Source organism: Phascolarctos cinereus, unplaced genomic scaffold, assembly GCF_003287225.1.
Source record: "Phascolarctos cinereus isolate Bilbo 61053 unplaced genomic scaffold, phaCin_HiC Scaffold_4;HRSCAF=312, whole genome shotgun sequence".
In the NCBI taxonomy this organism is placed as follows: domain Eukaryota; kingdom Metazoa; phylum Chordata; class Mammalia; order Diprotodontia; family Phascolarctidae; genus Phascolarctos; species Phascolarctos cinereus.
Window position 1 is genome coordinate 230450045 of NW_027555847.1, and position 23792 is coordinate 230473836.

General features: G+C 38.8%; 1 protein-coding gene across 1 annotated transcript in view; it reads right to left on the reverse strand.

Moving 5' to 3' along the window:
• Positions 1-23792, reverse strand: part of PCSK5 (proprotein convertase subtilisin/kexin type 5) — a 619005-nt gene that overhangs the window by 277864 nt on the left and 317349 nt on the right.

The window sequence follows — 23792 nt, forward strand, 5'->3', positions numbered from 1 at the left end:
GAGTGGTGGTATGGGGTCATAGCACAAAGATAGCCCTTTCTCAAAAGGCATGACTGCACTGGGAGAGAGGAAGGCCTATCTCCCATCTGGCCCCATCCTCCTTGGCATGGCTAACAAGTATCCTCTCTTCCCTCCCTCCTCCCCACAACCTATGGGAAGAAGGAGTGTGGAAGTGGCAGTAGGTAGGGTAAAGCTATGGGGGAAAGCATGGTTAAAGAGATGAGTTGATCCTCAGGAATGTATCTCCATTTGTCCTAGGAGGCATGAGGACAGAAGGCTGGAAAAGCACTTTGGGAAGAGGTGCTCCCAATGCACCCTCAGATATCAATACAGGGCAAAACCTCAATCATCCTGACTTTGTTACAACTCCTTTCTCTCTTCTTAGAGATCATAGGGTTATAGATTTAGAGCTAGAAGATTAATTAAGAGTTACAGTTAATTAGGTCCAATGCCTTCATTTTACAGATGAAGAAATCAAGGCACAGAGAAGGTAACACGGCTAAGTATTTCAGGCAAGATCCAAACCTGGGACTTTCTGACTCCAAGTCCAGCATTCTAGTCACTATACCACTCTGGTGACTTGATCTGTTATTAAACTAAAGAGATTGTCTGTGTGTGTGTGTGTGTGTGTGTGTGTGTGAGAGAGAGAGAGAGAGAGAGAGAGAGAGGGAGGGAGGGAGAGAGAGGAGAAAGACATGTATAGGTCCTACCCTCCCACTGTTTGATTAGAGAATTAGATTTGATTACAGAAGAATGGGTTGGGAGCTTAGGGAAGAGGAGAAATTTACTACTCTAAGACATCATAAGGGAACCAACTATAGTTTGTGCACCTGAATAAGGAAACATATCTCTAGGTACTAAAAAATCATAAGTATTTTTTAACTCTATCTCACATTGTTTCCTTGAATATTAAAAAACATCTTTAGCACTCCACTTATGATTTTCATGTACTTGATATGTTGACTGCATTTGACTACTGATTATAACCATAAAGACTAAATGCAGAGATATGGTAATATAGAGGCAATATGATAGAATAGATTGGGTATTGGTCTTGGATTCAGGAAGACTTGGGTTTAAATCATATCCTCTATACTTACTATCTAGGTTGCTTACCCTTGGTAAAGTCATTTGATTTCTCTCTGCCTCAGGCAACTCTCCTAGTACTTATTTACTAAGTCAGAGTTTCCTAAGATCCTTCCCAAATATGAAGTTCATAGATCCAGAAAGGACCTCAGAGGTCAGCTGGCCTAATCTTTCATTTTTCAGATGAGGAAAGGGAAGGTAAGGGATATTAAGTGACTTGCCCATGTCTACACAGGTAATAAGTGGCAGAGATAGAATTTGAACCTGGGTCCACTGAAACTAGAGCCTGGGCTTTTCCCACATTACCATAGGTTACCAGTACTTTCTCTCCTTCTAAACAATAATAGAACTTTATTTTACCTTCTCATTCTCTGTCTTGGTTAACCTACAGAAGAGGGAATCAGCAGGTAAGGGAATGTCTTGAGGAGAACTGATATCTTTTCTTTTTTTTAAAGCGTTTCTGGGGGAAAAATCCTTTGGCAGAACTTCCATTTCTAAAGAGAAATCTTTCATTTTTTATTTTTTTGAACTTAACAAACACCAAATAAAGGGAGTGTTTCAATACAAATGGTAGAACAGAAAGAGAGGATCATATGAAACTGCAAATCTCTTGCTTTTCTTTGTAAATATATAGTAGATTTAACATGTAACTTTCAAAGCTGTTGTGCTTGTCCATGAATCCTTCTGGCCTTCGTTCTATTCTCTTATCACAGGACTGCTCAGCACGGTGTGCCCACAACAAAAACGGTGCTGTGCTCTATGAGCAAAGCAGAATTGAAATAGCTCAAGAGAAACGCAAGATACACAGACTTAGAGGATCCACCCCAAAGGTTCATACAGACTATTTGTGCCTGACCTGTGGTAGAACATTCTGAGCTCATATTGGTCTGATCAGCCACAGTCGGACACATGAAAACTTGACCTTAGCATAGTGATGTCATTTTGGCCCTTTTTGAAAATGGACAACCAACCATTAAAGAAAAAAAATATTTCAGTAACCCTTCTTTTTCTAAAGACATCTGAAAGAGGAGGCTAAGAAACAGTATAAGGTTGCCCATGAATTCCAAGACTAATAAGTGTATGATAATAATAAATCAAATACACAAATTTGGAAAGTAAGGAGAAAACTAAAAGAGGGAATGTTTAGCATTTTATCTGTCCCAGTTTTGCCATTAACCTCTTTTAGAATTAAAAACAGGGAATACTCTAATCTTCATAGGACTAAGAAAGGTAACTTGTAAGTGGGTAGAGAGCAGGAGTTAGGAAGACCTAGGTTCAAATTCCACCTCAGGCACTTAGTAGATTATGACCCTAAGCAAGTCACTTAAACTCTCTGTGTCTCAGTTTCTTCATCTGTAAAATGGAAGGTTTATATTCAATGACTTCTAGAGTCTCTTCAAGTTTGCTCTAGAGATGATCCTGGGATGACAGGACCACTGAAGGGCTAGCCAGGCAGAAGGAATTTTGCATATACAAATGATCAGCTTGTTGGGGACCTTTAATGATTGCTTCAGAATGAGTTTAATAGCTTCGGTACATTAATGCCATTAAAATCAGAAAATAAGTCAAGGGACTATTATGATCACTGATTCTGTCACCTAGTGATCTAATTCCCTCTGAGATATAACTTTTTTCAATTCCCCTACCTCATACACAGATTTGTAAAAGTGCCTCCCTTTACCCATTTAAAAAAAAAGCCAGTTTAAGATGTAATGAAAGTAAATTATAAAACAAATAAATTTCAGCCATTGGCTTATAGTACAACACTTTTTCCAGTCAGGATCGGTTCAAAGAAAGTAACTTAAAAAAGCACTCCTGGATTTAATCTAAGGGGTATCAGCTTGGGAATCTCCTTCCCTAAAAGCAATAGTGGATAAGACCTAGGGAACTATGTGAGACACATGCTCAGGGTCATATGACTAAGTGTTGCTGACTTCAAGTTCAGCATTCTAGGCTCTATACCATGCTGCCCTGGTTCATTTAATTTACACGTTGTTTAAATTTTTCTGGTGTTTTCTACCATGTCTAGCATATATTAAACCTCACATATCAAGATTCACTTTTTAGGAATTTATCCCTTAAGAAAAAAACAGGCTCCCTATGTTACAAAGCATGGTGCAGTGGAAAGAACAGCAGCTTTGGAGTCACTGGAAATAGCGGAGCTGGCAGTAGTGTTTTGTTGCCCAAAAGAAAAAAAAAGAAATGAAAGGGGGTCTTTAAATCCCACCTCTTACACTTACTACACATATGATTTTAGGTCAAGTCACTTCCTTGTCTCTGAGCCTCAATTTCCTAATCTGTAAAATGAACAGATTGGACTAGATGACCTCTGGGTTCCCTTGCAGCTTTTGGATCTATGCTCCTATTAATTCTTACATAATTACATCTGACCTAAAGATAGTTTAATGTACCCAAACACCAAACAAAGGATAGTATCTCCCATACTTTAAATAACTATAGTTAGTCAGGTTTGGGAAATCTCCTGTATTCAGCTTAGCTCAAATAAATGAGACACTTCCTTTCATGCTAAATTGCATGAACCAGTTCTTAGAGTGCATGCAATTAGAAAGGAGAAATGAGGTTTAGGAAATTGAAACTGTGAAAGGAAAGCGGAAGGAATTCAGAAGGGATTAAACTGACATCATAAACTCCATAGCCTCAAAGTTGCCTAAATTGTATACTGGAGAGAGAGAGAGAGAGAGAGAGAGAGAGAGAGAGAGAGAGAGAGAGAGAGAGAGAGAGAGAGAGAGAGAGAGAGAGAGAGAGAGAGAGAGAGACAGAGAGAGAGAGAGAGAGAGAGACAGAGAGAGAGAGAGAGAGAGACAGAGAGAGACAGAGACAGAGACAGAAAGAGAGAGACAGAGAGACAGAGAGAGAGAGACACACACACACACACAGACACACACACACACACACACACACACAGAGGCAGAGAGAGACAGAGAGAAGGAGGGAAATAAATAAGTTCAAAATCAAAGTTTCTACCTTGTCTGAAGTCAACCCATTAGCTCAGAGAAGCTCAGCAAATTGTCTTTTCATTACATTTCTTAAATACATATATAATTACTGTCATAAGGAGATACTTGTCTATATATTTATCTGATGTACATTTATAGAATTCCTAATAAGGTCCCAAGGGCATCCAAGTATATATCTGCTGACTTTCTACCTATATTTGCCCCCACGATACTCAGGAACCTCAGATGATACACAAGTAGAAATTACTATACATCTCAAAAAGTTAAGAATTAAAGCAGTGACCACCCACGATGCTGGGAGATTGATCATGAAGCATGCTACCTACCTCCTGACAGAGGGTCAAAAGATCCAAGCTGCGGAATGAGGTACATTTTCAGCCAATAGATGAGTTTGTTTGCTTGATTTTACTTATTTGTTATAAGAATTGTGTTTTTTTTACTTTTGAGGAAGGATTTGGGAAAAGAGGAGAGCTGGCAATAGTGTTTTGTTGCCCAAGGGGAAAAAAGAAATAAAAGAGGGTCTTTGAAACACCTTAAGAAAAACATAAAAAGCTGGGTATGGTGGCTCATACCTTTAATACATGCTACCAAAGAGGCTGATCCTGGTGGATCCCTTGAGCTTAGGAATTCTAAACTGTAGAAGGGACAAGCTGATTGGCTATCTGTACTAAATCCATTATCAATTTGGTTTTTTTTTTCTTTTTGGCTAGGCAATGGGGTTAAGTGACTTGCCCAGGGTCACACAGATAGTAAGTGTTATGTGTCTGAGGCCAGATTTGAACTCAGGTGCTCCTGAATCCAGGGCCGGTGCTCTATCCACTATGCCACCTAGCTGCCCCCAGTCCAGTATCAATTTGGAAAGGTCCTGGGAGTAAAGAGTCTGCCAGCCCACCTAAGGGGGGTGAGTCTAGTGCTTAGTGGTATAGATACTGGTACGTAGTTGGTGCTTAATACAATGCTTGTCAGCTGACTGAATTGACCAAGGTTGAAAATAGAGCAAGTGAAAACTTCCTTGCCGATCAACAGAAAGAATTTATAGAAAATGCAGACAGACAAGCAGGACAAATTTGAAAAGAACATGTTTTATTTATTCCCTTTTTAAAAAAGCTATATGTAGTAGATATTTATGGTTTCACATACTTTTTTCTATTTTATTTTACATATGGAAATAATCTCCCTTTTGGAGTATTGCTCAAATTCAAAATTTTTCAAAATATTTGATTTTAGAATTAAATTATATATTTTTTAAAAGATTAGGTATTAATCTAATATATGGGAAGAGAGTGGATAGAGAGATAGTTTCTGAAGCAGAAAGTTTACATCCCTCTGATACGTATTGGCTGTGTGGCCCTGAGCAAGTCGCCAAGTCCATAAATTTTAGAGAAAGTGCCAATTTGAACTGGTGGAGGGAGTTCCTTATGGAACATTCACTACATTGATGAAATCACTGGTATGATTTTTTTAATGTGAAAAAGAATGAAAAGGGGGAAATGGAGACACCCTTTATGGAGAGTGCTATAGGCATGCTGTGGAAATGGAAAGCATTTTGAAAACCAGTTCCCCTGACAAAAGGCTCTAGAGAAGACCCGGATATCAGGTATTGGTCTTAGTCTCAGTCTCACTACCAACAGGTGGCAGTATGAAGAAATCAAAGGGTATCATGAAAGGTGAAAAGACTAGACAGGTGAAGAGCATTTAATAATGCGTTGCAGCCCCTATGCCAATCATTTTTCCATTATACCATACAGAATATGGTTAGGATCCATTACTCCAACAGACTTAGGCTTAAAATCTATGCTAACACAAAAACTTTTATAGTTGTGTCTACAGAATTCGGGCAGATATTGATGAAAAAATCAATCAATAAATATTGATTAAATTCCTATTCTGTGCCAGACATTATGTATGCTAATTGCTAAGAATACAAAAAGAAGCAAAAGACAGTTCTTGATCTCAAGGAGGCATAATCTAATGATGACTAAATAGGGCTCCAAATATAGTTAATTAGTTGCAAACTTGGGAATTCTGAGAGTATGGGATCATAGCTTTAGAGATGAAATGAATCTTAAAGGTCATTAAGTCCAATTCTAGTTTTTCAGATGAAGAAATTGAAGCCCCAAGAAGAAAAATTAGGGACAGTTGAATGGTACAGTAGATAAAACTTGGGACCTCGAGTCCATTAGGCTTGAGATCAAATATAGCCTTAAACACTAGTTTTATGACTCTGGGCAAGTCTCTCTCAGTTCCCTCATCTGTAAAATGGGGATGATAATAACACCTACCTCACAAGGTTGTGGTGAGGAACAAATGAGTTAACATGTAAAGTGCTTTGTAAACCCTGAATTACTATATAAATTAGTTGTTGTTACTACTATTTGTGATAATAACTAACATTTATATAGCTCTATGTGCCAGGCACTGTGCTAAGCACTTTACTATCATTATCTCATTTAATCCTCACAATAACCCTGGGAGGTAGGTGCTATTTTTATCCCCATTTTACAGATGAGGAAACTGAGACAAAGAGAGGCTAAATTCCTTGCCCAGCTAAGAAGTGTCTGAGTATGGATTTGAATTCAGGATTTCCTGATTCCAGGTCAGCACTCTATCAGATACTCCATTGTGCAGCCACCTCCACCACCACTACAGGTCACTGCCATAGCAGTTGCCCAGTCATTCATACCCAAGTCATTCCATTGTAAATCCAAATCCATTACTCTTCCCCATCATCCTCTTACTTTCCCCTCTTGTTGCTTTATTTAGGTTCAGAAGATCACAGATCTAGAACAAAGATTAGAAGGTACCTCAGAAGCCATCCCTGTCCTTTTTTTGTTTCATAGAAAATGAAACTGAGGTCTGTGGAGGTTAAGCAATTTGTCTAAGGTCATAAAGGTAGTATTTCAGCCAACAGTCAAACAAGCTGATATTGTGAAGAGCTAACGACGCATCAGGCAGTGTGCTAAGCACCAGGGACATAAAAAAAGGCAAAAATTGGTCCTTCCCTTCAAGGACCTCACATTCTAATGAGCAGTGACATCAGAACCCAGAGCAAGAACTAAGGCCACCATACTGCATGGGAAGGCATGTGCTTTGTTCTAAATGATCCAGGTAGGAGAGATAAAACACATGGTAGACTAACTAGGTTGCTAACTGTTGGGAAATTGGCCCAGTAAATCACATATAACATATTATGTATTCTCCCTTATTTCACACATTTACCCTGATAAATTTTTACTTGCTATTCACTCACACAATTTTCCACAGAATTTATGGGAAGACTATCTTTTCTTGTCTGTTTTAGGTACTAAAAGCCTAGATTTGAGAACATTATAAGGCTAAAAGTGTAATTAAACATCAGGAAAACCTAGTACAGCCTAGTACTGCCATAAGTGTGTAATCTCCCATGGTATCCTTACAATTTTGAATTGATTTACTGCCTGGCTTAGGTCATTTTCCTCTCCTCATTGAACCTTAACTGAACTGTACCCCCAAACACTTCCAATTTCCAGCTGCAAAAACAGGACAATTAATGGCACTATCTCTGTCTCATATTTATGTAGCACTCTTGTTCTGAGAAGCTCATGGACCTTAATTCTCTCAGTACCAGGTCTGAAGGAACTAAGGAATATCTCAAGAGAGGCATTCTGCATAGGATTTCTTTCCGCATCTATCAAGGAAATTGCTAGGAGTTTTATGAAAAAGAAGTATGTCTCCTGGAGAGTTGTTCAACCTAATCTTGCAGAGTTAAAAATCAGAAGTTGGTAGTAAATCTTTGCTTTCAAACCCTAGTAGGCTTACACATCTTAGCCTTCCCTATTGAGATGGATCTCTGATCTCACTTATCCTACTACATCCCCCAGGTGCAGAATCATGCCCATTCATGTCTCCACATTCTGTGCTACTCTTATTCATGTCCTTCAATAAATCTTCCATAGGGGGTCCACCCAACATGGTAGTTGCCTTTCTCTGGATCTTTTAATTCTATTTTTCAATTTTTTTTCCTTTTTTTGGGGGGGCAGGGATATTCTAGGTCTTTTGTTGTTGTTCAGAACTATGAATTCGTTGGGCTTTTTTTTTTAAAGAACTTCAGGTATAGAAGCTCCCTTCACCAATGAAAATCTAGAACTCCTCTGGAACCCAAAGGCTTAGAGAATTCTCTGGGGGCTCTAAGAGTTTCTTAGTCATGATTATATAGCTAATATGTGTTACAGGCAGGACTTGATCCCACAATTCCCTGACTGCAAAATCTTACTATGTCATGATGCATTTGCACATTTATTGAAAAAAAGAGTTGAACAAGCAGTTCTGCTTAAAAAGCAAACAAATATTATTTTTCGAAATGTAGCAGTTCTTACACAAATTCCAAAGCACCTGATTAACGTGGAGAGAACTAAAAGGTTAAATGATGTGCCCAGAGTTGCACAGCCTCTAAGCATTAGAGATGGGACGTGAACCCAGATGTTTCTGTTCTTCCTAACTCCATGTCTAATTCTCTATTCACTATTACCCACTATCTACCTCTCTCTCTCTCTCTGTCTCTCTCTGTCTCTCTCTCTCTATATATATACATATACACATATGTATATGTACATGACAGATATAGATCTATTTATATAACACTATGTAATACATGGATGTATATGGTACATATTCATACATGTACACATGGAGATAAATATTTATACACACATAGAAGTATGTATTGTGTCTTTATACTATGTACCTACTTGTCTCCTCTGATAGAATATAACCTCCTTGAGGGCAAGAACTATTTACTTTTTTGTGATATATACTCAGTCCCTAGGACAGCGCCTGGCACTGCACTATTCAGTGTGTGTTAAGCACACAGTAGGTGCTATGTACACTGTGTATTAAGCATACAGGAGATATTTAATAAATGCTTGTTGCTTAACTGGTAACAGAGAAAGCTGCCCACCCAATCCCTAAAGAAGAATGAAGCAAGCATCAAGAAAAGCAGCAGCAACAATTCTGGACAATGAAAAGTTTCCTAAATTGGGTAACTATTCTGAATAAAAGAATCTTCCAGAGTCTAATGAAATGATCAAGACTTATCCATACCAGTTATAATATGGAAGTACATCACAACACTCAAACAGGAAAGAAAATTAGATGAAAAAAATTTGACCAATTAATAATGAGCTGAGTATCTAGCTTCCTGGCTCTTTGACAGCAATTGGAGGCTATACCAGTCATCTTTTATGTTTCTAGAGAATGAACAAAAAAGAAAGGGGAGCAAATAGCCATGAAATTAATGTCATTGTACTGGTGCCATAAAATCAGTAATCATATGAAAGGATTCAGGTTGAGTCAGAAACAAAAAAAGGAACCAAAAAAAAAAGAGGCAAAAGTGAGCTGAAAGTCTCCTGAAATTTGTAAAAATTATCGGAGTTGTAGTAACTCCATGCAAATAAGTAGAAATACAAGAAAAAGTAAAATGTATACAGGAAGGGATCTCCTTTGTCAGTAGATGGAGTAGGTAATTAGAAAAGATCAATAGGATGTCATTCCTCATTACCACTAGCAACTGAAATCTGATTAAGGAGTGTGTGTGTGTGTGTGTGTGTGTGTGTGTGTGTGTTTAAGAACCTTATTACAAAAGTTGGAGGTCTGAAATTAGGCTCTCAACACAGAAAACACACTGCCACGTGCTCCAGATTTGGAAATGAGACTTTGTTTGGTATTGAGCAGAAGCTGTTGCCTGTGATCCATTTCATACAGGAGCCAGACTAAGAAAAAGGAAAGGATCAAGGAGATAGAAAGTTGTTTTCGTCCTACCCGGGGATATAGATGTTGTTTTAGACTCTTGTCATATGCACTCTCAGAGCCTCCAGCCTTGAATGAACAAAGGGTAGAGGAAACTTGCTTTTTGAACATACTTGCGGAAAATATAATACCCTGAAGTGTACAAAGACTAAGTGGTGTCATGTAATCTGAAGGTGTCAGGGTTGTGGGTTTTTTTTTCCTTTGTAAATACTAGCTTATATTTGGATATTTTTGTTGTAACAACCTGAAAGGTCATGAATACATTTTCCTGAAAGCTACAAAGATTAATGATATTTCTTGTCCAACTCCAATAATCAGTTCTCCCAGAATTCTTGTTGTATAAGTACTTGTCCAGATAGTTTGACATTCAGATGGATACAACTCTCTCCATCTCTCCTTCTCTCTCTCTTTGTCTCTGTCTCTCTTTCTCTGTCTGTCTGTTGTCTGTCTCTCTCTCTCTCTCTCTCTGTGTGTGTCTCCTCTCTCTCTCTCTCTCTCTCTGTCTCTCTCTCTCTCTCTCTCTCTCTCTCTCTCTCACACCCACACACACACACACACACACCCCCACACACACCTATCTCAGATCAATCATTTTTAAACTGGGTTACATGGTTTATACTCAACTCAGCATTACCCTGATTCCTAACCCTCTTTCCAAAAATATTTTCTTGTGGATATTCTGTGATACCACTGGTTGAGGTTTCAGAGTTTCTGATTCTTTTAATCAGCCAAAAGGAATCCATTTCTGGCCCTCAACTGCTATTTCAAAGTTTGTAAATCCTTGACAAGATGAAAAGCATGACAACAAGTGAGCTATTACTCTGGGCTCATCCTCCACCTCACCATGAGCTATCAAAATCCTTTGCAAACAATTCTTAATGCCTATGTGGCACTTTCCTTTCCAGCTGTGAGTACCTTTCCCCGTTCCACAAATTCACCTTGTTATCGACTTTGTAAATGTTTCTGTATTTATTTACCTATGTACGTGCTCTTTCCCCAGTAGACTATAAACATAAGACAGTCCATCTCCTGACTCTGGGCATTTTCACTGGCTGTTCCCTATGCCTGGAACTCCCTCCTTCCTCATTTCTATCTTCTGACTTTCTTGGCTTTCTTCAAATCTCAGCAAAAGTCTTGACTTCTCTAATAAGCCTTTCCTAGTCTTCCTTAACCTTAGTGCTTTCTCTCTAAAATTATCTCCCATTTATCTTGGATATAGTTGGTTCACACATAATTGTTTACATATGTCTCCTCCATTAGATTGTGAGCTCCTTGACAGCAGGGACTGTTTTCCTCCCCTTTCTTTGTATCCCCAATGCTTAGCATAGTACCTTGCAAGTGTGTAGTAGGTACTTAATCAACTCTTGTTGACTTGTTGGGGATTGGTTCTTTAATTGCTTTGTCCCCAGTGCCTAGAACAAAGTAGGTGCTTAATAAATGCTAGGTGAGTGATTTATTTCTTAGGCAGAACTAGCTCCAGCTGTACTATTTGAATCATTAAGTATTATTGTTATTTTTACTTTTACTTCTCTGCCAAAACTGGTCTAAAAAAATAACAAAATGGGTGTTCAAGCCTTAGCTATTGGTTTATCATCCATTACATGGATGACAAATTTCATATGAGAGACAGGAATCAGGAAGTCCAGTGTGAGTGCTGAGACTAAGCAGAGAATGCCCTTGATTCCATCTCCTTCCTGTAGCTGATTGGCCTTTTAATTATCCCCTCCTTCTCTCTAATCTTTCATTTCTCTCTATCTGGTTCCCTCTGTACTACCTTCAAATCTTTTGAGTCTCCCCTATCCTTAAAAAACTTTCACTAGACCCAGCCAATCCCTCAAGCTATTTCCCTCTATCTCTCCTTTTTTTTTTTTTCGGCTGAACTCCTGGAAAAAGATATCTACTCTCATTGCCTCTCCAAATTCTGCTCTCACTCATCCTTTGTAATCTGCCTTCTAATTTCATCACTTAATTGAAACTACTTTCTCCAGTTGCCAATAATCTCTTAGCTGCCAAATGTGGCAGTCTTTTCTCTGTCATCATCCTTCTTGACCTCTCTACTGTATACGATACTATTGAACACTTTCCACCTGCATATTTTCTTCTTAGTTTTCACGATAATACTTCCCACTAGTTCTTCTCCTACCTATCTTACTTCATCTCTGAATCCTTTGCTGCTTCATCATTTATATGAAGGCCTAATTAGGGATGAACTCCCATGATTTGTCCTGTGCTCATTTCCCTTTTTTTCTCTATAATTTCTTTTTGTGATCTTCTCAGTTCCCATGGGCTTAATTATTAGCTCTATGCAGATTAATAACAAATCTGTATATCCAGCTCCAACCTCTCCCCCAAGCTTCAGACCCATATTTACAAGTACCTATCGGATATCTTACTCAGCATGTCCAAAACTGAATTCATTATTTTTTCTTCCAAACTCACTTCTCTTCCAAACTTCCAACAAGGTTAAGTATATTTCATTGGATGTCCCTCATTTTCTCTTTCATTAAATTCCTCTATCAAGTCCAACAAAATTATATTTTTTATAGAAAGTAGTAATGAAGAGAATCTTGAGCTTGGAGGCAAGAAGACAGGGGCTCAAATTTCATCTCTGATACTATGTGACTATGGGCAAATCATCTCATCTCTATGTGCAGAGGCATCTCACTTGTACTCAGTAATGAATTCTAGATGGGTTACAATCAGAGCTAGTGGTGGAAGTTCTCATGCTGGTCATGATCACAAATCCTTCCCATTCATATATCCCCATTCTTGGCATATTTTTTCTCAATGGAACACTAATATGCTCTATCAAATAACAGATGATCCAGTTTTAGTAACCAGCATACACAGTTGACATCGAAATTGCTGCCTACATGGTTGCAGAAAGTAGTACAAAATCTGGCTTCTAACTTCATCACTCAAATGAAACTCCTTTCTTGAAAGTTACAAATGATTTCCTGATTGCCAAAGCTGTAGCCTTTTTCTTAGTTTTCATGCTGATAGCTACAGTTCTCTGCAGCATTTAAAATTGTTGAACACTTTCCCCCTCTGGATATTCTCTCCTCTCTGGGTTTTTGTAACACTGCTTTCCTGATTCTCCTCTATTGCTCTGACTCTGGCTTCTCAGTCTTCCTTGCAGGATCATCACCTATAGCCACAATTCCTAACTGTGGGTGTAGGGCAAGTCTTTGATTGGACTCCTCTTCTTTCCACTTTCCCTCTTAATGATTTCCTTAGATTACAGCTCAGATAGCCTACTCCTAATCACTAAACAGTCTTAGTTTCTTACTAGACATTTTGAAATAGATGTCCTATAGGCATCTCAAACCCAACATGTACTAAACAGAATTATTTTTCTCCTCAAATTTGCTATTTCTGTTAAGGGCACCAGTATTTTTCCATTCACCCAGGTTCACAATCTCAGCTTTCTTCTGGACTCCTCATTCTCCCTCACCTTACATTTACAATCAGTTGTCAAACCTCATTATTTCTACCTTTGCAACATTTCTTATAACTATCTCATCCTCTTCATTCACATGGCCACCACCCCATAACCTCTAGACTGGGCAATTGCAACAGCCTTCTAATTGGCCTTCTTGTCTCAAGTCTTACCCCAATCCATCCATCCTCCACACAGCTGCCAAACTGATTTTCCTAAAACAGATCTGACAAGGTTACTCTACTCAGTAAATTCCTGTGGCCCCCTATTACCTCTAGGATCAGATATAAAGATGCAAACTTTTCTCTCTTGTATTTAAAGCCCTCATAACTTGGCCCCACACTCCGTTTCGAGGCTTATTACACATTATTACTCACAAATCAAGGGACCAACCAAATAGGCTTTCTTACTGTTCTTCATACATCACAAAACAACTTCCATTTCTGTGCAGGTACATTAGTTGTCCCTTATACCTGGAATATACTCCCTCACGCCCATCTGTTAGAATCCCTAGTCTCTTTCCTAGCACAGCTCAGGTGCCTTTCCTGATCTCAAGCTTCTGAGGCTTACCGCCCATTGTTGTATCTCTAATCTATCTATCTAACCTGTATCTATCATATGTACATTTAAATATCTATGTATTCCCCTTAATAGATATAAAGTAGCTCGAGGGCAGAGATTGTTTCACTGATCTACTTTTCTATATTTTAACCAGTTCCAAGAAGTTTTGATAACTACTGTTTTGTAACAACATCTGTGGTCTAGAAGAGCATAGAGGCAATGTAATGAATAGAATATTGGACTTAAGGGTCAGGAAGACCCAAGTTCAAATCCTGCTTCAGAAACTCAGTCACTGTGTGATTCAGAAGAAGTCATTTAACCTCTCTCTGCCTCAGTTTCCTCATCTATAAAAATGAAATTGTTGGACTCAATGTACTCTCAGGCCCTTTCCTGTTCTAAGCCTGAGCTCCTATGATTCTATGGTTAAATGCCATTTTCCCTTCTTACATGTCTGTCAGTATGACCCTTACTATTCCTAATCTAGAAATTAATTTTGTAATTATTTTACCTAGTTTTACAAATTAAATTATCCCTTTGATAGTTTCATATATGAGTAAAAGAATAAATAAATTTTGGTAGTATCATTATTTTATGATACTGGCATAGTCCAACCATAAGCATTAATATCCCAAATGTTTAAGTTATTCAAAAATATTTTTAAGAATGTTTTATAATTTCATCTGTACAGGTCTTTGGTATACATTGGTAAATTGATTCCAAGATACTTTATGTATTTTGTAGTTGTTTTAAATAGTCCTCCCTTTCTATTATTCCCCCTGGGTTTTGTTATTGCTAAGCAGAAACTTTTAATTTTTGTGGATTTATTTTGTTCCCTGTTACTTTACTTAAGTTATTGATTATCTCAATCAGTTTCTTTGCTAATTCTTTAGGATTTCCTAAGTAAACTATCAGGCAGGTAGATGCCACAATGGCTAGAGTGTCAGGTCTAGAGTTAGCAAGATTCATCTTCCTGAGTTCAAATCTGGTCTCAGACATTTACTAGCTGGGTGACCCTGGTTAAGTCACTTAATTCTGTTTATCTCAGTGTCCTCATTTGTAAAATGATGTGGGGAAGGAAATGACACACTGCTCCAGTATCTTCGCCAAAAAACCCCAAATGGGGTCACAAAGAGTTGGACATGAGAGAAAACGACTGTACAACAACAAATAAACCATCATATCATCAGCAAACTGGAATTCTTACGTCACCTCTTTGCCGATCTTTATGCTTTTAATTTCTTTTTCTTATTGCTATTGCTAGCATTTCTAAAACTATATAAAATAACAGTTGGGAATGGGGGCAGCCTCAGTTTTAGATTTATTGGGAATGTTCCTAATTTTCTCCATTGCACAAATGATACCATTTTGTTTTAGATAATTTTTAATGAATTTTTAAAAATGTTCCTTTTATACCTATGTTTTGCAGGTTTTTTTCTTTACATATAAATGAGTGCTGAATTTATTAAAGAGGTTTTTTTTAAACACCTATTGATATAATTATGTGGTTTTGGATGCTTTTGTTTTAACATGATAATTACATTATTTTCCTGAACCTTCCTCACATGCCTAGTATAATGAATAATAAAAAAGAATTGCTATAATATTTTTGTCAATATTTTATTTAAAATTAAATAATTAAGATTAAAACAAATTTTAAAATCTTTTTTGAAATGTTTCCTCCCTCTACCCCTTTATTTCCTGTTTTCTACAAGGGACAGCTCTCTTGTGAGGGCTAGGGAAAGGGACACATTGGAGAATTACAGGTGAATCAAAACAAAATACATCAATAATATTTTTTAAAATAAGTGCTTTTGACTGATAGAATGGATGGAATTATGCTCTCTTCCAACGTTGCGGGAAGCATTGTATTCCAACTTTGGAAAGAAATATTTGATGCTTTATCAGGAACATTCTGAGGTAACATGGGAAGATGAGATGGTGTTCTGGTTAGTTACTAATGGTACACGTTATTTTATAACAAAAAAAAATTATTTAATTTTAGAGGTAATATATTATAGCAGAGCTGACCTCAGAGACAAGAAGACCTAGGCTTATGTCTAGCTTTTCACACTGCCTGCATGACCTGGTACACGTCAGTTAACCTTTCATTGTCCCAGACAATTTTCTAAGCCCAAGACTCTAATTTGTAGAGGAGGTGGCAAGTTCCATTGGTAAAGGAAGTTGACTGATAGAATCATAGGTATAACCCCCCAAATGAATGACTGAGTGAATGTGTTAGAAATATTATTACAAACACATTTATCAATAAACTAATTATCTGGCAGAAATTGTGTTTTTCACATATTTCTCCACACATGTAGCACCATTTTCTTCATTTTTTTCCTTATTCTGTTGTGTACTCACTACAGTGAAAAAGCTTTTGTACATAAAGTAGAAGCAATGTCATAATTGTTATTACTACTCTTAATCCAAACTGCTTCACATAATTTTTATTCTATGATTTTTTTCTAATAAACCTAAGTCACTTTTAATAGCACTTGACTAAAAATCTTACCAAAGACATACAATTTTAAAATATGTTTAACCTCAAATAGTCTGAAAATCTTACATTCCCATTGAAGAATTAAGGATAAGCATCAATTTCTAGGCTTTATGTTGAAAGAAGAGAGAGGAGGGGAAGTGTTATTAGTTTAAAAAAAGCTATGTATGGACAGATTAAGTCTCTATTATGATCTGTTTAATTTCCTAAAGTTTGTATCATCATTACTATGGATTCAGAATCCTACTGAATTATAAACTATGAGTCTGCTTAAAAAAATTAGCCCATTAAAACAATGACTGCTTTCATACACAAAGTACATTGATAATTTGTTTTTAAATGGAAATCACCCAACTGGTGGTGATCCAGCAAGTTTATTCTTAGAGAGGACTTTTAAAAAATGTATACAACTGGCAGATAATAGGCAAAAACAGCATGAATGTCACAGGATCATACATGGTTGACTGAGTGACCCCAAAATTCATTGAGATGAGCCGATGATCTTATTATTCAGAAATATATAGAAACAACAAGCATGTGATCATATTACTGGTAGGTCAATAAATCAACAAATATTTATTTAGTGCCTGACACTGTGGTAGGAGGAGCTAGGGATATAAGTATAAAGAACTAAACAATTCCTACTCAGAGTGAACTTATGTTAGAATGGGGAATACAAAAACATATATGTGTATGTGTGTGCATAATAAATACACACATTGAGCAAGGGCAAATCCAAATGTACCAAAAATATACTTTGTACCTCTTTTATTATTTTAAAGCATTTTATTTTTTAAAAGATGCCATCAGTATTCATACTGTATAGAATTGTACTGTTTCCAAAATGTACAGTATTATTACTCTATTACTGATGCTAACAGGGGAGCAATGACATTTATAATCCATGAGTCATTTATACTTGGTCTTGAATGAATTTTTGAACTTCCTCATGCAGCCAGGTGGCACAGTGGATAGAGTGCTAGTCTTGGAGTCAGGAAGACTCATCTTCCTGAATTCAAATCTGGCTTCAGACACTTACTAGCTGGGTGACCTGGGCTGGTTGACCCGGGGCAATTCACTTAATCCTGTTTGCCTCAGTTTCCTCATCTATAAAATGAGCTGGAGAAGAAAATGGCAAACCACTCCAGTATCTTTGCCAAGAAAATCCAAATGTGGTCACAAAGAGTAAGATATGATTGAAAATGACTAAACAACAATGAAATTAAACAAATCTGGAATGATAGGTGGAAGCCCTATTGCGGTGGACCTGCCTAAGGAGCTTGTACCTTATGCTAGAGGCATTAGGGAGCCACTAAACATCATGAAGACCTCTGTTTAATATTAATTTGGCATTTGTATAGAGGTGGTTTGAAAAGGGGAGAGACTATATAAGTAGAGAAGAACAATTAGGAGACTAACTTAATCTGCCACCTATTCATGGAAAAACAGTATTGTCAAAGTCTTACTACCTAAAATAAGAGGATTACTGTCCTAGACATTGTTTATTCATGCATTCATTCAGTCAGTCAGTCAGTCAACAAGATTTTCAATGATCAAAGGCTAGATTTCTTTCTTAAAGACCAAGCCTTATATCCAAATCACTCTGGCACTCATTGATTGGCCAACAATAGGTCCCAGCCCAAGCCCCACTTAGTCATTGTTTGGGCCCACATGGCTCAGAGTGAGTGTAAATAGCAATTGTTTCTGTTTTGGCCAAAAACCTTGAGGGTCTTCCCCTCCCAGATTGATTTTGTTTTTTAACTAGGCAAAAAGAAAACATTCTTTGCCTCATTTCTTACCTAGCCTAAATCCCCAAACGTGTGTTGCCTCAATCAAACTGAGATCTGAGACCTTAAAAAAGCCAAGGTCTCCCACTACATCTGGGGCCATCCCTGGTCATCCTGATCTGTATCTTGCTACTGGACCCAGATGGCTCAGGAGGAGAAAGTGAGACTGGTGACTTTGCACAGCTCTCCTTCATTTAAATCACTGCGAGTCATGGCTCATCTTCCTGATGCCATGGTCCTCTTTGAGAATGAAGGACAAAAAAACCAGCAGTCAACAAGCATCATTCCAACTATAAGCTAAGTTCTGGAGATAAAAAGCTAGGTGAAAGGCAGTCCCTACTCTCAAGGAAGGCTCACTGTCTAATGGGGGAGACAATTTGCAAACAATCATGTACTAAATATTTATATACAGGATAACTTGGAGATAATCAACAGAAGGAAGAGACTAACATTAAGAAGGAAAGACTCCTCATAGAAAGTGGGGTTTTAGTTGGATTTTAAGGAAATGAGGAGGGAGAGAATCCTAGGCATGGGGGAGAATCAAGGAAAATGCCTAGAGTTTGGAGACAAAACAACTTGTGCAAGGAACCATAAAATCAGTGTCACTGGCTTGTAGAATATGTGGGGTGAATGAGGCATAAGAAGACTGGAAGCCACTAGAATGTATGAAATAGGGAGGTGACATGGTCAGATCTGTGCTTTAAGAAGATTAAATTGACAGCTGAGTGGAGGAATGGGGGGAGACTTGAGAGAGACCAATCAGCAGGCTATTTCAATTGTCTGGATATGAGGTAATGAGGTCTGTACCAGGGTGGTCCAGTGTCAAAGGAGATAAGGAGGCCAAAGATGTTACAAAATTAAAACAAATTTTATTTAAAATCTTTGCTTGCACATCAAGGTTGACACCTAGGTTGCAAACACGGGAGGATGGTGGTGCCTTCAACATATAGGGAATTTAGGAAGAGGAGTGAGTTTGAGAGAAAAGATAATGATTTCAGTTTGGGCCATGTTGAGTTTAAGATGTCCAACAGGCAGCTGCAGGTGTGACCCTAGAGTTCGGCAGAGAAGTTAGGGATGGACAAATAGATTTGAGAATCATCAGCACAAAGATGACAATTGAATCTATGAGAACTGATTTCACTAAATGAAAAGGCCATAGAAGTTAGAAAAAACAAACTTGGCCAGTGGTTTAAATATGCCGCTGCACACAGTGAAGCTGTAGTCTTGCTCCCAAGGAATTTCCCAATCCTGCCATGGCAGCAATTTACTGGACCAAAAAAAGCACCCCATTCTTCTCTGCATTAGAAGACCCAGAGAAGACTCCTGGGTCTATCTTAATATTGTCAGCCCTTATGGCAGCCTCCTCACTACTAATTCTCAAAGGGCTTATCTCCAGAGGAGCTCAGCACCACATCCTCAAGGAAGTTAAAATCCTTCAAACAATAGACTGTGATAATGAATGAGTCAATAACAACACAAGAGATCCCATAAACAAAGGCTAGATGAGGCCACCAACCCAGCTAGCTCACAGGAGGTTCATCAATCACAATCATTAAAAAGAAAAACCAAACGAGAGATAGAGAACATTATGAAATACAAAATGGATGATTTTGATTACATTAAATTGCAAAGATTTTGCACAAACAAAGCCAATGCAACCAAGATCATGAGGGAAGCAGAAAATTGGGAAAGAATTTTTACAACCAGGGTCTCTGATGAAGACCTCATTTCTAAAATATATAGAGAAGTGAGTCAAATTTATAAGAATATAAGTCATTCCCCAATTGATAAGTGGTCAAAGGATATGAACAGGCAGTTTTCAGAGGAAGAAATTAAAGCTATCTACAGTCACATGAAAAAATGCTCTAAATCACTACTGATTAGAGAAATGCAAATCAAAACAACTCTGAGGTACCACATCACACCTATCAGATTGGCCAACCTGACAAAACAGGAAAATGAGAAATGTTGGAGAAGATGTGGGAAAACTGGAATGCTAATGCATTGTTGGTGGAGTTCTGAACTGATCCAACTATTCTAGAGAGCAATTTGGAACTATGCCCAAAGGGCTATAGAAATGTGCATATCCTTTAACCCAGCAATAGTACTTCTAAGTCTGTATCCAAAGAGATAATACAAATGGGAGAAGGAGCCACATGTACAAAAATATTTATAGCTGCTCTTTTTGTCGTGGTAAAGAATTGGAAACTGAGGGGATGCTCATCAGTTGGGGAATGGTTGAACAAGTTGTAGTATATGAATGTAATGGAGTACTACTGTGCTATAAGAAATGATGAGCAGGCAGACTTCAGAAAAACCTGAAAAGACTAATATGAACTGATGCTGAGTGAAATGAGCAGAACCAGGAGAACACTATATGCACTAACAGCCACAATGTGCAATGACTAACTTTGATAGACTCATCTCTTCTTAGCAATGCAAGGATCCAAGACAGTTCCAAAGGACTCAAGATGGAAAATGCTGTCCACATCCAGAAAAAGAACCATGGAGTCTGAATGCAGATCAAAGCATATTATTTGCTCTCTCTCTTTTTTGTTTTGTTTCTTCTTTCTCACGGTTTCTTCCGTTGGTTCTAATTCTTCTTTATAACATGACTAACATGAAAATAGGTTGGATATGGATATATATGTAGAGGCTATATCAAATTGCATACAATCTGGGGTAGGGGGAAGGGAGAGATGAGGAGAAAATTTGGAACTCAAAATCTTATGGAAGTGAATGTTGAAAACTAAAAATAAATATTTTTTAAAAGAAGAAAACAAATCAGAAAAGGACAAAAAAGTAGACGCCATTCTTCTTCTTCTTGAACTTTGCGTAACTTGTCATTCAAAGATGGCAACAGGATAGATCCCATCGAGAGGCCATCAGCCTAGCCAGCTAGTAGTCTGGCAAAAAGAATGCAGGAGAAGGATGAGGAGAGGAAGCAGGGCGTTCATCCTCAACAAGAGAAGGCTCTGAGGCAATACTTCTTGGATCTGAGTTGGAAAGTGGAGGACCCACTGATGACAGCAGCAGAGGTCGAGGTGCAAACATTTGTGCTCCAGGATCCCACACCCACAGGGTGCCATTGCTGGATATGACGTTGTGATCCCATGACAGAGGTTCTAAGTCATCTTGAGAACTTAAGAGGCTCGTTTCAATACTCTGTGTGGTTCAGTTTCAGAGCTTAAATACCTCTACACCTCCTCTGTACCAATTTGATATGATCACAGGCATGGTATCACCAACAGGGGCAACTTGCAGCTACAACAGCAGTACCATTTTTGAATTAAAAAAAAATGCCCATGGATGGTGATAACGCAGAAGACGTTGGCAGGATCTGTCTCCTGAATTCTAGTGGTTGCTTGGGAATGCAGCCCAAAGCGGGTGGTAAACTCCATATAAGGTTAATTTCCAGCACGAGACCGATAGTCAACAAGTACCGTAAGGGAAAGTTGAAAAGAACTTTGAAGAGAGAGTTCAAGAGGGCTTGAAAGTATTGAGAGGTAAACAGGTGGGGTCCTCACAGTCCTCCCTGAGGATTCAAGCCTGCAGTCCCTGGCTGGCCATGCTGGGGGTTTCCCTGGAGGATCTTTCCTGTCCCTTGTTCTTCCAGTCCCTTCCATCTGAGGAGGTGGGGTGAGGTGCCATTAGGGACCTCCCCTGGGTGCATTTCCACCTCCACCGTGGCAGTGTGCCACAACAGTGTCCTGGACTGCTGGGAAGGCCAGCAGGTGGACAGAGAAGGCCCAGGTCGCCGTGCGGGTGCTAGGTAGGACTATAGCAATGGGAGGGGCCCTCACTCCCTCTCCCTCACCCTTCTTTCCATTCTGGCCTTGTCTCCCCTAGGCGATCACCCCTCGTGAGTCCTCCGCAGCTGCAGCCCCCGAGTGTTAAAGTCTCCCAGAGGTAGCTCTTGTGGGTCGAGGAAGGTGAACGCAGCCGTACTTTCGGTAGCCGCCCCTTGCGGGTGGGGTGATCCGGAGTCCTGGGGGACGGGACGTCCCTGCCTCAGCTCTATGGCTCTCCCAGAAACCAAGCTGACTGTCTTCAATGCACCCCGACCACGTGGCACTGTTACTCTTGCTGTCCCAAGCACCCAGGGTCAGTGGTGATGTTGGCCCCTGACCCAAACCGTCTTGAAACACAGAAATAGTATAGAGCTAATTTGAGAGGTATAAAAATAATTCTCTTGCTTCAGTGAAAGCCCAGTTGAAATAACATAATATAAATCTGTAGTGAACCCGGTTAGTATAGTTTCATGATTTTCTTCAGCTTTGCTCAGGGGCTTGCAGTAGGAGCAAAGGCAGTGTATGTTGGGAATAATTCAAGACTGAGGCTTGGCAGGGCAAGATGAGCAGTAGGATAAGTGGACAAGGGAATTGAGAGAAGAGAACATTCAACAGTTGACCTGGTTCGCCAAATGATCAAGATGAGGAGTAGAGGACATGCTGCTAGTGCAAGCATGATGGCCTAAGAAAGAAATCAAGGGTTAAGGCAGGAGGAAGAATTGGATTTGGGGCTGCACAGCAGAGAGAGGAGAGGAGGAATGACAATAGATTGTGATCAGATAAGGAAATTTCAGAGTTTATAAACATGGAACTGATGCATTTGTGCATGATGGCAAGGTTAAGGGTATGATCATCTTTGTGTTTAGCGGAAGTGGGGTGGTGGAATAGGTCATGTGAAATGAATAAGCTGTGAGGTTAGTGTGTTTGAGGAAGTATCAATAGGATTAAGTCCCCTAGTATAAAGTCAGGAGATGAGGAGGAGAGAACCACTGTGAGCCTAGCACTGAACTTATAGAGGAAAAAAGGAAAGAAGGGGAAAATTCTGGAGGTCATTAGATAAAAGCTACCAGAATTTTGTTGAATGGTAGATATGAATTGAGAGAACTGCAAAGGAAGTGAGCTTACTGAGCGATGGTAGAAGAGGAAGAACCTGCAAGTGGCAATGGGGAGCAAGGAGTATTCTAAATCTCCTTCCTTGACCAGTGAGTTGGGGGGAATGATTTCAATTTAGACTCCATTGACATATATACCTTAGTTTGGCTAAATGGAATGGACTGGTTGTTTTAATGAGCAGCCTTCTAACTTTGATTCCCTGGACAAACTGTTGGGCTGGCAGGTGGTCAGAGGAGGCTTGGGTCACTGTGGAATAATAATTGGGATTTAATATATAATCTCAATTCAGATAATAATATATAGATGACTCATTGAGCCAAATTCTATGCAACACAGCATTGATTATAATAAAAATTTATAATGGAATGATCTGCAAATAAATAAGGTTATTGGGCATAATATCAAATGACAATTAAATATAGAACCATAAATAATTTGTGGGTAATGAAAAAGTTCAGCATCTGGGGAGGTGAGTAAGCACTCAGTTGGTAACAATTACCAAGAAAATTGTAGGATGGAAGACTTCTGGGAGCCGAGATGGTGGAGTGAGAAGTAAGTTGCTCTTGCCCTCCCTTATTGACTTCTGAAAGTCCAGAAAATATCACCCCAGAAAAACTGGAACAGCCGAACCAGCAGAAAGATGCATTACAGCAGTCTTGTAGCCCAGGAAGCTTGGGGGATTAATGGGAAAGGCCCCTGTCGCTCTGGGAAGGGGGAGCAATACAGGAGGGGAGGTGTCCCAGGAAGCCAGCG